The 15,318-nt window shown below is 33.7% G+C and overlaps 1 protein-coding gene across 1 annotated transcript in view; it reads left to right on the top strand.

Moving 5' to 3' along the window:
* Positions 1 to 15,318, top strand: part of LOC142980145 (G-protein coupled receptor dmsr-1) — a 48,256-nt gene that overhangs the window by 10,289 nt on the left and 22,649 nt on the right. The window lies entirely within an intron of this gene.

The raw sequence follows: 15,318 nt of genomic DNA, 5'->3' as shown, positions 1-15,318 counted from the left end.
AAATAGCCCGAATTGCTTCGAGAAAAGGATGTTACGGCCGTGCCGCTTTTTTTTTGCTCGACTTGCGGGGGCACTTCCGTGCCCCCAGATTTTGATATCGTGGAAATCCTTCGGAAAGTGGTTTTGTGTTTTTGACAAAGTAATTACGGGGATGATCGCCTGTCATTCTTATCATTGCTCAGTCAACGTCAATACAACATTGTTGATATCAAATAATATCGAAATATGTTAATTTTACTACCAATTTGCTCCAGTGGACACAAGACTGACTGTTTATTATTGAACATTTAATTTGATGTTATAGTCGGGGCGCCAACATGAGTAATTTGTGCGTAGCTTTTGAGTAGCAGTCGACAGCTCTCTCTCAACTTATTGTCTCTTTTCTTTATCTCTTATTTAAAAATATTAAAAATGTATTTCAGATACAGATCAAACTCACTTTTTTAGGTTCTTATCTATTAACTCTATGCGAAACTGTAAAAGGTTCTTTGAAGACTTCTAGGTCAGAAATTTTTGCCCGCTATTTTTTATTTAGCTACGAGTTCATTTACGCAATATTTGTAACACTCTCTTGTTTTACTTTTCTTACTGCCTTAAAATATCAGCTTTTTAATGTACTGCCTTAATTTAAGTAAAAGAGTGGTAATAAATTATTTGTGTCGTTCATTGATGCTACCAATAAAACATGTAGTCCTAATTACATTAGTATTCTAAAGTAGAACGCAAAGTCAACTGTCCACACTAATTAAAACAAAAATAGCACTAGGCCGTCCCAAGAGCCTATATTTTATGGTTGAAATGGTTCCTTTTTATGCTAATAAAAGTATTTGACTTTTATATTAACTGAATAAATAAGCGAAAATAGATTTTGTTACATTAGGCTGCCTTGATTTACATATAACATTTTTGTAACGCTTACACCGTTTAACTTTATATGTTGGCTATAGGCTTTGTATAACAATGGCACACAAAGTTGAAATTATACAACACGTAGGATAATCACAAATAGATACGTTACCTTGATTACTAAACATTGACTTCAAGATTAGTATTCACCGGAAAGTCATTGACACTAGGTCTTGGAATACACCACGGCTGTTCGTAATGATCAATTGGTAAGCAGATTACTCACCTTAAGCAGTTCACACATTCACAGAAGCATGAACCATTCGCAGTCGGAACCACTCGTCACGATTAACCATTAGAATCAAAGTACTACATACGCTTAGAATTTTAATTCCTAAGCGTGCGGATTTCCTCACGATGTTTCCCTTAACGATGGAACCGGTGATACATTTAAATGTGCATATATATATTTTCGAAGATATTTATCGTCGTCCGGGTCTGAATTAATGTACGCCACTATTTTATACGACGCTGATTTGCAATCGTAAATAAAAGGAAAGGAAAAACTTCATTCATTGTTCTCGAATATCACGGTTACTATTACCGAGCTCGTAAAGGACGTAAAGACGCGGAGTTATGTGTCTCTAAAAATATCCCTCTATTGAGTAATGTCAGCGTGGCACAATGTACTATGTTCTTTCTCGAGAATGCGCCGGGGCATTGATTCTTTTATGTCGTGAGGGATATTACTGTTGCGCTATGCATACGTTTTGCTTTACGACCCCTGAATAACTGAGTCCGCTGACATATTGTAGTTATTCTTGAAAAGCAGACAAAGGTTCTTAATTAAATTCCGGGGGATCGTTTGTGGACGGTCACCTTAAACCCAGATTCACACAAGTGCCGCTTGTGATGTGCTTTGGGTACGCGCGAGTATTATACAACAAGAAGCGACGGATCTATTGGAATATTATGCAACTCACGTTCTATTATTTTAGTTTTTTGTATTAAAGAATTTTTCATGAGTTCAAGAGTAAAGTGCAATTAAATTAGAATGAAACTTAGCGGTATTTACCCGAGTTATCTACAAAACAAGAGTGTAACACAATTCGAGCGCACGTGTTCACATAAAACTGTAGATAATTGAATAAAACAGTCATTATTGATCTGTGGAGTGATACGTAAGTGATATAAGTTGCAACTAATGAATTATTCAAGCGGACACACGACAGTTTACTCATCCTTTATTATGATTGATGCGAGGAATAGCTGACTTTTTCCCAGTCACGCGTTAGGTGTTGGTGCGTGGTTCACGATTCATCGTATTTCCATCACATATTGTATTTGATAAATGATATACCAACGGGTTGATATTCGGAATTGTGGTTTCTTACAATGTCGTTTTCTTGACTTGTGTTACAAGAATAATGTGTGGTTAATGTGTGCGCAAATGCGGGAGTCAAGCTACGCCGGGTTGTTTATGGTACTCGGGAACAATGGACCTGTATCCTCTTAGTACAAAGTTACAGTGTTACCGGATACGAGTGTGTTCGTAAACCTAATGTATGTTAATGTAAGTGAAAGAATTAATTCTTACTGTGGAAATAAGGTTGCGTAGGTGATGTCGAGAAGTTGTCTAACGTATATACTTTAGATTCTAGTTTTTGTTTGAGAGTTTACAAAAACATTTCCATGATGTAGTTTCGGGATTTGATATCAAATGAATATTCATTCTACAACGAAAAGCAAATAAATATAGACTTGGGTATGTTGAATTTATACACGATAGAAGTTATTTTACATACATACATTATTGAAAAGTTAGAATAAATTTTATTTTAGATCAAAGTTATTACAACTATGATTACAAAATGATGTTTACACCTCGGGCTGTAATAAAATGCTTTTAATAAAGTGCTAGAAACAATCTCCAGAATTGAAAACTTCTCAGACATTTCTGTAAAGTCAAAATAGTAATTGAATTTCACTAAGCTTAGTTTATTTTTAATAGAGTCAAATATTGTAAATTATTAACCTTTGAACGTAATTTTGTGGGATCCATTAGGATTTGTTGTTTGGTTGTGACCCAGAAAATTAGTAATAGTAGTATCACGAATTCTGTAGCGCGATTCTCTACACTCGGTACTATCGAGTATCGAGTAGCGTGATTCTCTACCATTATCGACTATCGACAACCGGCTAGCTTTCGAGAATTTTTCTATGAAAATTTTATCAGCGCCTCAGGCGGACGCCGTAGGAACAATTTTTCAGTAAACAAAATAAAAATATGTCACATAATAAAAATATAGTGGCAGTAGAATCAGTATTCAGAGTATATTGGTATTAAAATATTAAGGATTTCTTAGATTTCTGTAAAAGAGTTCCGTAAGGTTGTTAAGTTAAAGTTCCAGCGAGTGGTGTGCCTAAAAGATTACGTATTTATCTGGGGGCACGGAAGTGCCCCCGCAAGTCGAGCAAAAAAAAAGCTGCACGGCCGTAACATCCTTTTCTCGAAGCAATTCGGGCTATTTTTGACACCCCTATAATTTCGTAGTGGATAAAACAAGAAGCCTGGATTTTCAGCAACTAATCAGTCATTGTATAAACACGGTATATTTAAAATTTCAGTCAATTTGAACCAGTAGTTTAAGAATGACAACTTGTTAAAATTTTGAATTTTGTCACTCACTGATTCACTGACTCACTGACTCACCGATCATCAAAAGTCTAAGGTACTTCTAGCAGACTTAGAAGCTTAAAATTTAGAATACAAATAGGGTTTAGTGTCTTAATCATGGGAAAAATTCAATATTTTCTAATTTCGGTCAAGTTTTCTAAATACATTAACTGCAACAATAACTTTGTAATCCCATATAAATGTATAAGATTACAAGGTTACATTTACAGTTAATGAATTAAATTATTATTTCTGTAGAAAATAAAATAAATAGGTGTAAATATGTATCTACTATATGAGACATAAAGGGAGGGGGTATAGGGTGGGTAAGGGTGTTTAGCCCATGAAACTGAACAACATTCCCATAGGAAAATATGTTGAATTATGAAAAAAAAACGTCTTTCCATACGAATTGGACTTATGTTCGCTCTACAAAAAGAAGTGAGATGCCATCAAAAACATTCTGTAAAAACCTCAAGTCTCGCCGTAAAAAGTTGTGAGATCTATATAATACCAAGTCGATTAATCTATTTAGTCTCTACTTAAAGGACCTTCTGTCTTAAGTTATTACGTATGTTATTATCATGCCAATTTAAAAAAAAATACCTTTAAAACAAATAGATCGACTTGGTCATCGCAAGAAAACACAAATTCGCCATTAACATTTCAGGAGCATTAACTTCTCGTCGTGCTGTGTAGTGTGATACATACTAATAATCAAATCATGCGATGGCCAGGTCGGTCTATTTGTTTTAAAGGTATTTTTTTTTAAATTGGCATGATAATAACATACGTAATAACTTAAGACAGAAGGTCCTTTAAGTAGAGACTAAATAGATTAATCGACTTGGTATTATATAGATCTCACAACTTTTTACGGCGAGACTTGAGGTTTTTACAGAATGTTTTTGATGGCATATACATATCTTGTGGTAGTAACTTCTATAAAAGGCCTATTAATAAACAGTTATTTATTTGCATGTACAAATAACAGTTCAAACTATTATTATGTTAATGTCTGTCCTATGTTTTGTATGAATACTTAATGACACATTGATAACTCGATAACAACTACGGATTATCTGTACATAAACTATGTACCTAGTAGAAACTAGAACCACTTCATACAGTATAGCTTAGGCAATTCAAGGATACGATGTTCATTAATAGAATTAAAAAGTAATGACAATTTGGGATAGATCTCAATGTCAAGGAAACTCTAAAATTAATAAACCAGTTTTGAGAAGAGAACCAGTAGTATTTTCTAGTAATGTTTCATATGCCCTTTCAGAAAAATCAAATTGTGAATAAAGTAATTTATTGGAACAATTTGTTGGTTTTTGAAGACAATGTTCTATTTCAATTTTTCCGGAACTAACTCTGGCAATTGTTAATCAATATTATAAGTCCTAAGGTTACTATGTAAAGCATCCAAATTTAATATTTTTATATGTATGTGATTCCGGGAGGACGTGGATTCAATTCCGATAGATGTCCCCAGGACACAAGAGCCATTCTTATTGCGGGAGTTGTCTCTTCTAGAGAAAAAAGTAAGAGAGAACAGAGATTTTGGACAAAATAAGCTTCTAAATGTTATTAATCTATCTATTCAGTTCCAACTGCAGTAAAAAAGTCAGTCCATTAATGTTATATTAACTAGAGGAAAAATACCAGGTACTCAACTCAACATTTGTATTCAGAGAGGAGTGTGGGAAGTTATAAATTAATTAACATGTCGGAAGTGCAATTAAAATGCCATCTCTATGTGGCCGACTTTTCGAGGCTTTACATTTTATATTTTCATTAAATTATAGATAAATTTGCTATAAATAAATATTACAGCACGTGTAGTAGAAGAGATTAAAAATGGTCGATCTGAATATTTTTCCGATTAAAATTTGATTTACTCAGAAACATTTCATGTTGTTGTGAATCTTGGAGATTTAATTATAAATAATTTTCTACGTACTTCACAGCCAGTCGTCGCGATTTACTACTGTCGGTACCGATTATCGAGAGTCAGACATTTGAAATGGGCAAAAAAATTAGTACCTTAGGTATGTATGTGTATGGTTTTTCATAAAAATTTGCTGATTAGCAATATTCGATATTGGTAAAAAATTACGCTACAGATACTCGTACTCATCAAAATAATATGTCCTGTGCAGGTAACAAACTCGGAACGTCTTGTTAAATATGGTTTTAATAGTACGCATAGTCAACTAATCAATTTTCTATCTATAAATTGTATAATTATTATTGTTAGTGGAAAAGGTCTCTCACTGTGACGTCACACGCGGGAAATATAATCATGGTCAGATGATTGATTGTCTGAACACGCGTAATTGTACTAATTGCCTTTGATTTGATTCTATATTAGTTTGGGTTATAATTAATAATTAAACGGTACTATTTTATGCGGACTCATAATGTATGTATGTCATTGTATGTTTAGGAATAGTGTTTAACTGTTTACAAATAATACATTCTTTTTCGGTGTAAAGCATTAAGGCAAAAATGGCTCAACTAAAAATAATTCCTTTTGATTATATTCTACGAATTAATATTTTTTAGAAATAAAAAATCAAGGTCTTTAAGTAGTCCTAAGTTGTGTAATATTAAATTGTTGTGTTGTGAAGAAAATGTCGCAAGGCTAAATAAGAACATATTTTGGGTAACGTTAAAAGCGTTATTATTATGGAAATGACACTGCCATTTTATGCCCTGGATTGTTGAAGAACATGTTTTATCGTTGTAAAAGCAATAATGTAATATATTTAAGTTCTGGCCTAGGGAATATAAGAAATGCAAAAGTCAGTCTGTAACATTTCCATTTTTAAATTCCTCATGCGATTCTGATAAAATCTGTCATACGTGAGAGATACCTGAGTAAAGCAAAGATTACTATTAAAAATCAAGATCAAAATCTTGTGTCTTAAATGTGAAAGTACTACAATAGTAGCTTTTTTCTTTCAGCCATTATAATATAATTCTTTCGAACGCTACGATAAATTTTAACAATAATTAAATAGAAGACTGTAGAGAAGGAAAACTTAATATAAAAACAATTACTTAAACGATTTACTCCTTATATTAACAGTGGAACAGGTATTTTTTTGCTCTTTTTTCCTGTACGAGAGTCAATAAATGTCTTCTTTATCTCCGTGTAAGCCCTTAGGATATGTGTCCTAACTTAGAAAACATAGGTGTGGATTATTGACGATGTTCGTATATTTGTCAAAATAATACAAATATAATAATTTTGCTTTGTTATTGTTCAATTATTATTAGCGATCAGATTCTAATATACCTATGTGATGAGATATTTTAACCATCTCATAATAACATTGTTTAACTATAGTATAAATAAGAAACAACCAAAATCCAAAACAATAAGAAACGGAAAAGGACATAATATTTTCTTATACATCGAGAACTTTAAAAAATATTGAAAACTAACTGACCCGCGCAACTTCGATTGCGTCTCATAAGATAGAATGGGTCAAAGTTTTCCCCGTTTTTGTAACATTTTTTATTGCTACTCTGCTCCTATTGGTCGTAGCGTGATGATATATAAACTATAGCCTTCCTCGATAAATGGACTATCGAACACTGAAATAATTTTTCAAATCGGACCAGTAGTTCCTGAGATTAGCGCGTTCAAACAAACAAAATCTTCAGCTTTATAATATTAAGTATAGATATGTACAGTGGTTGGTTAATATGGAAATATACTATTACCACAAAACGTTTACCATCTATTTGACATTTAAACCCATAATTCATGGGAAGGTATTTCTCAATCGTAGGTTTGTCTATAAATAAATTATGTAAAGTTCAATGGCGGTCATAACACCAATCATATTGTTTAGATAACATTGCTTTAAAAAAAAATCCTCAATTTTTATTAAGATTAACTTTCATAGACTTGGAAATATAAATATTTTATTTAAAAAACTTTCTTGGAACTTTAGGAAGAATAGTACCCTGAGTAAGAGAACGATTTTAAGTGTAGGTACTTGTACTTACATTGCCGATCACAGCGGGTTTGGCAACCAACAGTAACCAAGGCCTAAGTTATTTATCTACTAACAGATATTACAGAATATGTTTATTACCTCTGACGAGTTCAACAGACCTCTAAAATCTGTCTAGTCTTAACAAAACTTTCCAATTACGTATTAAAACGGAATAAAACCTCCAATAGCTGATATTAAATACAGTAGTTATACAAGTTTAATAGCAATCATAAAGTAGTATAAAACAATCGTTCCTAGATACTATAAAACTTCAGACAGTTGTAAAGATAATAAACAGTAAACGTCAATTTGAGTACAGCTCTCATGTTTTTATAGTTAGTCAACATGTTGCCATCGATCCACAAGGAAAAATGTACAGAACATTTTGTATACAAATTGAAAATGTTTCGGGAAATAATTGGAAGCGATCTTTGTGTTTTTCTCGGAGATTGATGCTGCAATGTTTGTGTTTCGGTTTCTAAGAAATACTAGTCAAAATCCCACATTCTTTGGATTTCTTTATATTTTTTTTGTTGGCTGCCAACTAAATGTAAGACAAACAATGTAATAGTTGAAGCTACTAGACAAACTGTAATGTTAGTTGCTAAGTTGCTACAACTGCTATAACCTATGCTGTCCAAGGGCAGCGGCAAGGGTTTCTCCCAAACTAAACTCCAATCAAATAGACTTTATCTTTAGGTAGGTAGGCCAGGTATAGGTAGTAGATAGCTTAATGACGGGTGCAGATACGCGTAGTAATTCTAACACACGATAGAAACTCCACTATAACCGTCGCATCACATGAGAGAAAACCACAAAATACTCTTCACACGTAAAAGGATCACGTATAAAAAGCTCAATTGGTTTTTTCCATGTATTTGTTTAGTATTGAATGAATATTCACACTACGATCCAGGAAATGTTTATTTTGTAAATAGGAATCCTGATTTATAAGTATTACAAGGAAAACAAAGGCCCTTGTAAATATTTGTGCTACCCTATACCGTGGGGATGAATCCAACCCTTTGTACAGTAGAGTGGCGATCGCGGTCAGCCCTTGACGCAGTAATGGCGATGTGATTAAAATTATAAACGGATTTAAAGTCACGGCTGACGCGTAAATCGTCACGTTTTGGCTTATTTTCACATTGCTGTTTTATGATTTGTTTGTTTTGTCCTATACTTTGTTCTTCCGGGAGGATTTTCCTTGATTTTGGGAACATTTTCCGAGAATATGGGCTGATAAGAGATGATGTAGCTTTCTACCCGTTCCTTTACAAACAAGGAAGGACTAACTCTTTGTAATATTAATAAACCTTCATTTGGATAACCGAATACAAATTCAGAAGCTTGAGACAATAATGTTAAAAAAATACTTACGATATGTATTGATTTTGTAAAAGCTAACTACGTAACTTACTTTGTTTCATTGTTTGCCACAAGAGATCCCGTAAAAGACTTCGTTTTCTAGGAAACCTATACATAGATAGTTGACAAAAGCCTATCGCAATACCTCGATCCATTTAAAACATATTCACATTACGTTATCGATAGCTTTGAGAACGCTTTGACAGTAAGTTCGATTGTGTGATTAGTTGACCTGGAAAATTAGTTAATCTGGATTACTGCCCACATTATATTGACGGTTATTGTTCTCATTTCTGACGTGATACATAGCAGTCGTATCGCTATTACCGCGGCTTATGAATTCAGGTTTACAGGTAGAAGATTAATTGTACATTTTGTGATTATACATATGTTATACATGCATTTCGTATTCTGTACTTATAATAAGCATCATAGCCATATATTATTTATTATCTACACACGTTTTTGCAAATAAATTATCTTTTATCTTTATCTGTATAAGTGTTACTTAGGTTGTATCTTATTTCAATCATCTGTAGACTTATGAAGTACTGTAGGTTAATAAACTTTATCTACAACTTACTAATTTTATGCATACAGAAGTATTATTTTTGCTTCACCCAATGGAATAAACTCTTTAATAATCACTTGCTACGATGTCTCCATATTTGTTTTCTTTCACCCACATCCATTTGAAGGCCGTCATCGACATGTCTTTTTATCTTACTCAAACAGATTACTAACATACTTCCGCACTATAACTCGTATTCATCTTATAAATGACGAGAGATTTATATTTAACAAGAGAAATGATGCGTTAACGTCGCTAATCTTAAGCATTGTTCTACTTAACCGGACAGTGGAAAGATTCCATATCGATTCTCATTAAATCCAACCGGACTACAAGTGAAATGTCATAATGAATATTCAAACATGGCGCCGGCGGGTAACCGACACTTGAGCGTAACGATTGTGTCGCCGTGGTTCGTTTACATTAACGATCGTCTTCTATTGACGAGCATCGGTAATACAAGCCGTTGTACTAAGTCGTTGTTAATGGATTAATATTAGATTTTGTTTGACGATTTTGAATTCACCGACTTATACACATATTATAATGTATCGGGTCTCAAACGCGATTGAAAATTAAAGGTTAGAATACTAACCTAACCTAACCTAACCTTATTTGTTCACCCGACGTTTCGATCGAATTACATTTTGCACTTTAAAATATACGTAAATTACGTTTTGCGATCTTGTACCTGCAATGTAACCTGCATGGAATTCAGATTTGAGTTTTTGTGCCCAGATTTATTTAAGTATGTTACTATTTTTGAGTGCTTTTAGTAACTTAGGGTAGATAATATCTATAACTTAACTAACTCTGTATTAACAAACTTCCCAGAATAAGAACTTCCACTCATAGTATTTAATATGGCTCAGTAGGAATCGCGGTCGCGGTTTTTTTATTTTCCGAAATCCGTTCGGGCTTACGAAGTCCACGAGCGCGTGAAAAGTATGCCTACTTACAGTTTTTAAGCCTTTGTAGGATTTGGACAATGCTTTTTTTTTTAAACACAATACAAGGCAAAAAACATTATATTTAATGTCTCTAAAAATGTACTCAAAATGCAATCCACTCAATATATTATAGTACATCAGTGTAACATTACTCACTTTTCAGTAATTTACTACTGCATTCAGATTTTCATTTCCCGTTCAGAATTCCTGCCACACATCCGCAGTAAGTTTCTTAGTTCTTCTTCGTTATTTAACATTGCACCTATATTGCGCTGAAGGGTGTGTCAGAGATTTATTGCGCTGTTACTTTACTTGCTATATAAGGTGCCATTTGTTAGGGGGTAAGCCTATCGTCATTTATTGATTTTGTTGGAACTCTGACTACTGATATAGAGTAGAGTTCTTTTACTCTGAAGAAAATTGAGTGTGTCCTTTACATTTATGAAAAAAGGGACAGGCTTTTTATTGCGTTTACAACAATGACCTTTCGAAATTATTTGTGTATTACTAATAATTATGACTTGCTCTAACGGCGAAGAAAAGACATCGTGATGCAACCTTGGATGCCTAAAATTTGTTTAAAATATTTATAAGGGGATGCCCGATGCATAGAAATTGCATCTGACTAATACTATCATAGGGAATGAGAGTGATTCATAGACTTTTTCAAAAGGTATTTGCCAATCAAAGCCTGACAAAAGTAGTTGCTAAGGGGATACAAATATCATTCCGTCAAAAACCCTTAGTGAAAGGCCTGACATTTTAATAAAATAGTATAAAAACAGCAACACTCTCTTAAATACTTAAGACTTCCCATACAAATCTCCCTCTCCACGTGTAGCATTAGAAGTAAACTCATTGAGTATCGCATCTATCTACAAACGCGCCATACTAACAGCTGTATGGTGTTGCATGTCTCTCAGATATAATTCTCTTTTGTTTACGACACCACCGACACTACCGCGTCACTTCCATCCGCTATGAATAGCTCGACGATCTGCATTTATGTATTATCTGATAATCACAATGGCCGCACGATAATACTTCTATATCATCAGTTGGTTTTAAATATATTGATATTGACATTGTGCTGTCGTGCGGTCGGTTGTCTATCCTACTGCCCACGAAGTCCGGACTTCGATTCCCAAGTCGGACAAAGTGCTATCGATCTTATGCTATCTTATCTTATGATCTTATACGAAATTATTTTCAATAGTAGTTCAGGTCCAGAGTTTGGTAGCGCGCTCGGTATATGGCAATAGGTCGCCACTGATATGGGATTATTATTACCAATTATTATTACTGTTAATAGCATCGCGTGTATTTCATACACCTCTGCCTATAACTTCGGGTATAGCATACGGCATATTCTGTATGTTTTGACATTGTTTTAGAAAAGTCTAGTCTATTAGTTAAGGTTAACTATAGTCTGCAGTCATATAGCGTGTTTTTATATAACCTTTTATTATTTTATCTCGTCTTACCTCTTAAATCTCTTCTGCCTTATATTTCGCTATAATTTAATTTAATGTCTGGAACAAAGTCTTAAAGAAAAATACATCGTTATTTCATACGGTTCACAAAACTTATCTCATTGTTTGTTCGAAGAAGATTGAAGCTTTTATAACATTACAACTAAGTTTCAACATTTCAACTCGTTTTCATTTACTAAGAACCCTCATTTCCACTGAATACGGGTCTCTTTTAAGTAGATTTAACGCAACAGCATTGCGCCCAAATGCGAATCGCTTGCGGTTCTTATAAAATACGAGGTCAACCCTTACTTTATTCAGATTTGTATTCCGTTGAGACCATAATTTATATCTTTCCATTTCATAATATAGCTCAACTGGATTGCATGAATCCATCTCCTGTTCTGATTATTCTGATTCAATAGCACCGTTATTAGATCCAGCTGTTCCAATGGGGTTAAAACTCCATTTCTATCGGACGGCGATTCAATCATTGGTTATAAATAAATGACCTTTGAATGATTTGGGATTAGAATGAAGGACTTGCAATAGTTTGTTTTGAATCCTGTATTGAATGGGAACTTTGAAAACAATTGTATCGAGCAAAAATGTCCAATTGCGTTGGCTTGGACGTCCATACTGAATTGGTTGCCTTGACATAGACAATAGGCTCCGTTGAATTCGCGCAAAATCAGACACGTTCGTACAGTTCCTTTGTTAACACGAGCTGTAGGTCGACTTTGAAAGTTCATGCACGTTGTTCAACAAAACTGGTCAAAAGTATAGGGAGGACTTCTTTAATTGACGACAAAATATACAGGAAATATTTGTTGTTTACTGTATATCGAATTAATAAAAACTTGCTAAAGACATAAACAAAAATATACATGGGGGATGTATACCTATGGAGTCGTCTACAAATATCCACCGACTAAAAAAATGGTCCAAGCTGTGCCGTGATAAATCTTTTTTCGGCGGCTTTTTGACGGAAAAAAGAGACTTTGAACGAGACATGGATGTGCCATATTTCATTTGGTACAGTCAGAGCACCTGACGTTATTGGCTAGACGATTTTGTTAGTAATATGACGCGGACTTGATTACACATTAATGACGTTTTGTGCCTGGAATTCCCGTATTCAATTTTCTATAGTAATACTTATAGGTCAATATTTATTTAGTATGCTTTTAAGTGAAACCGTGTGCAGACTAAATACTAAGTGCTAATTAATTGTTGAAATATTTAAAAGTAAATTAGTGTGCTGGATTATAGTGTGCTCTTATCTGCTATACATATTCATGTAAGTTTCTTTGAAATCTGTCACTGCTTTTTCAAGTAGGTACGGTCTGCTTAGTTTATAATCAGATAACCTATATATGAACCCATAATAAATACATGACTTATTATGTCTTTATTAGACATATTATTGTGTATGAGATATTACATTAAAAACTTTTAAAAAACTCGCGTTGCCTTATGTTTACTATATGTACATTAGAATACTGGACTCACACGGAAAAATTCGTGTTCGCGTAAATTGCTATATTCAGAGATATGACTTTTTTTAAATTTCTCGCAAGCTTAGTCATATGGCTATTTAGTCAAAAATAAAATCATTTTTTTCGTCTTGAGTTTAATCAGAGCGGTCATTAAATTCTTTGTTGGTTAAACATTAAAACCATACTACGGTATGCGTAAATAATAGTGGCGTTAATAAAAAGCGAAAACTCATATTTCAAAGCTTGTTTACTACGATTAACCTTGGCCGTTTGCACGATCTGTAAATATTGAAGCACTTTTATAAGGGAAACAGCTCCAGACATTATGAACTCTGGCAGACGATAAATTAAAAATTATACACACACGATGAGTGACGGTGAAGGATTTACTATTTACGTACTATAAATAAGACGGTTTAGTCTATACACTAACTGCCATTGGAAATTATGCGTATTAAAAGCATGCGTTTCTTTTATATCGAAAAGGGAGGTGTAAAAATATTAAAAAGATAGGCCCTCTTTATACAGTGTTGTATATTAAGTTTAAATAAAAAAAAAATTTAACCCATTACTGTCCCTCTGCTGGGCAAGGGTCTCCTCCCGTAATGAGGGAGGGGTTAGGCCTTGAGTCCACCACGCTGGCCAAGTGTGCGGGTTGGGGACTTTGCATGCCCTCAATAAATGTATTAAACAAATTTTTAGGCATGCAAGGTTTCCTCACGATGTTTTCCTTCACCGTTGGAGCACGTGACAATTATTTCTAATACACACATAACTTCGAAAAGTCATTGGTGTGTTGCCTCGGGTTCGAACCTGCGACCACTTGCGTAGGAGGTGTCAACTTATACCACTCGGCTATCACTGCTCATCAAGTTTAAATAAATAAAGAAATAATTCAAATACTAAATACGAGTGTGAAATGTACATGAAACATTGTTTTCTTAACTTGAAGGTTATTTGAAAGCTCCCTATAATTTTTAAGGTAAGTATATAATATGTTTAGAATTTCTTTAAAAAGTACTACCAAGGTGAAAATATTAGTATTAGTACTTTTACAAACGTTTAACATTTGTAGTAGCTGTAGTATAAACGCTTTAAAACCAACACGACATTTAAGTTGCATTAAAAATGTTCTTCAGTACCCTTGGCAATGCCAGAAATAGTCCATAACCAACTCGTACCATAATTAATTCAGTTCTAAGCAGGTGGTAACGAATACGTTCTATAAACGTCCCGGCATCAGTTTTATGCCTTGCTTTGTTTTTGCAGTTAAGTGCGGCCGAGCCCGCTTTGATGGGTTGTTAGCTAAAATGATGATGAAAATACACTGTCGCATAAATTCTACTATTTATGACATACTAATGTTATTGAAGTTTTCCATTTGTGCGCAAATTATTTGTTTGTACAATAATTTTCGAGAATTTTGAATGAAATAATAATATTTTTGGAACGAAACCTATTAAAGTTATATTGTTATTTTAGAGTAACGAGTTTGAAGCTATTTTTTATTAGAGTAGTTTATGAATAAAGTATTATTTAATTTTTATACCAAGCCATATAATATCTTATATATAAAATTTCCATGTCACAATGTTAGTTACCATCGTACTCCTCCGCAACAGCTTGACTGATTCTAATGAAATTTTGTGAGCATATTGAGTAGGTCTGATAATTGGCCAACATCTATTTAGCATACCCCTAAATGACACTATTTCTTTTTTATTTATATGGCAAAGCAACGTTTTCCGTGTCAGCTAGTCTATTGTGTTGCTAAGCGCCAAACTCAAGAACGTCTCAACCACTTCGACTAATTGTTTTGTAAAATTGCCTTTAAGACACGGGAAAGGTTTTTAAGAAGAGAAAAAATATACAAAGGAAATTCGTGTGCTGCGCGTGTCAGCTAGTTATAGATAAAA

This window comes from Anticarsia gemmatalis, chromosome 17, assembly GCF_050436995.1.
Source record: "Anticarsia gemmatalis isolate Benzon Research Colony breed Stoneville strain chromosome 17, ilAntGemm2 primary, whole genome shotgun sequence".
Lineage (NCBI taxonomy): Eukaryota > Metazoa > Arthropoda > Insecta > Lepidoptera > Erebidae > Anticarsia > Anticarsia gemmatalis.
This window is presented reverse-complemented; position numbering and strand designations above follow the sequence as displayed.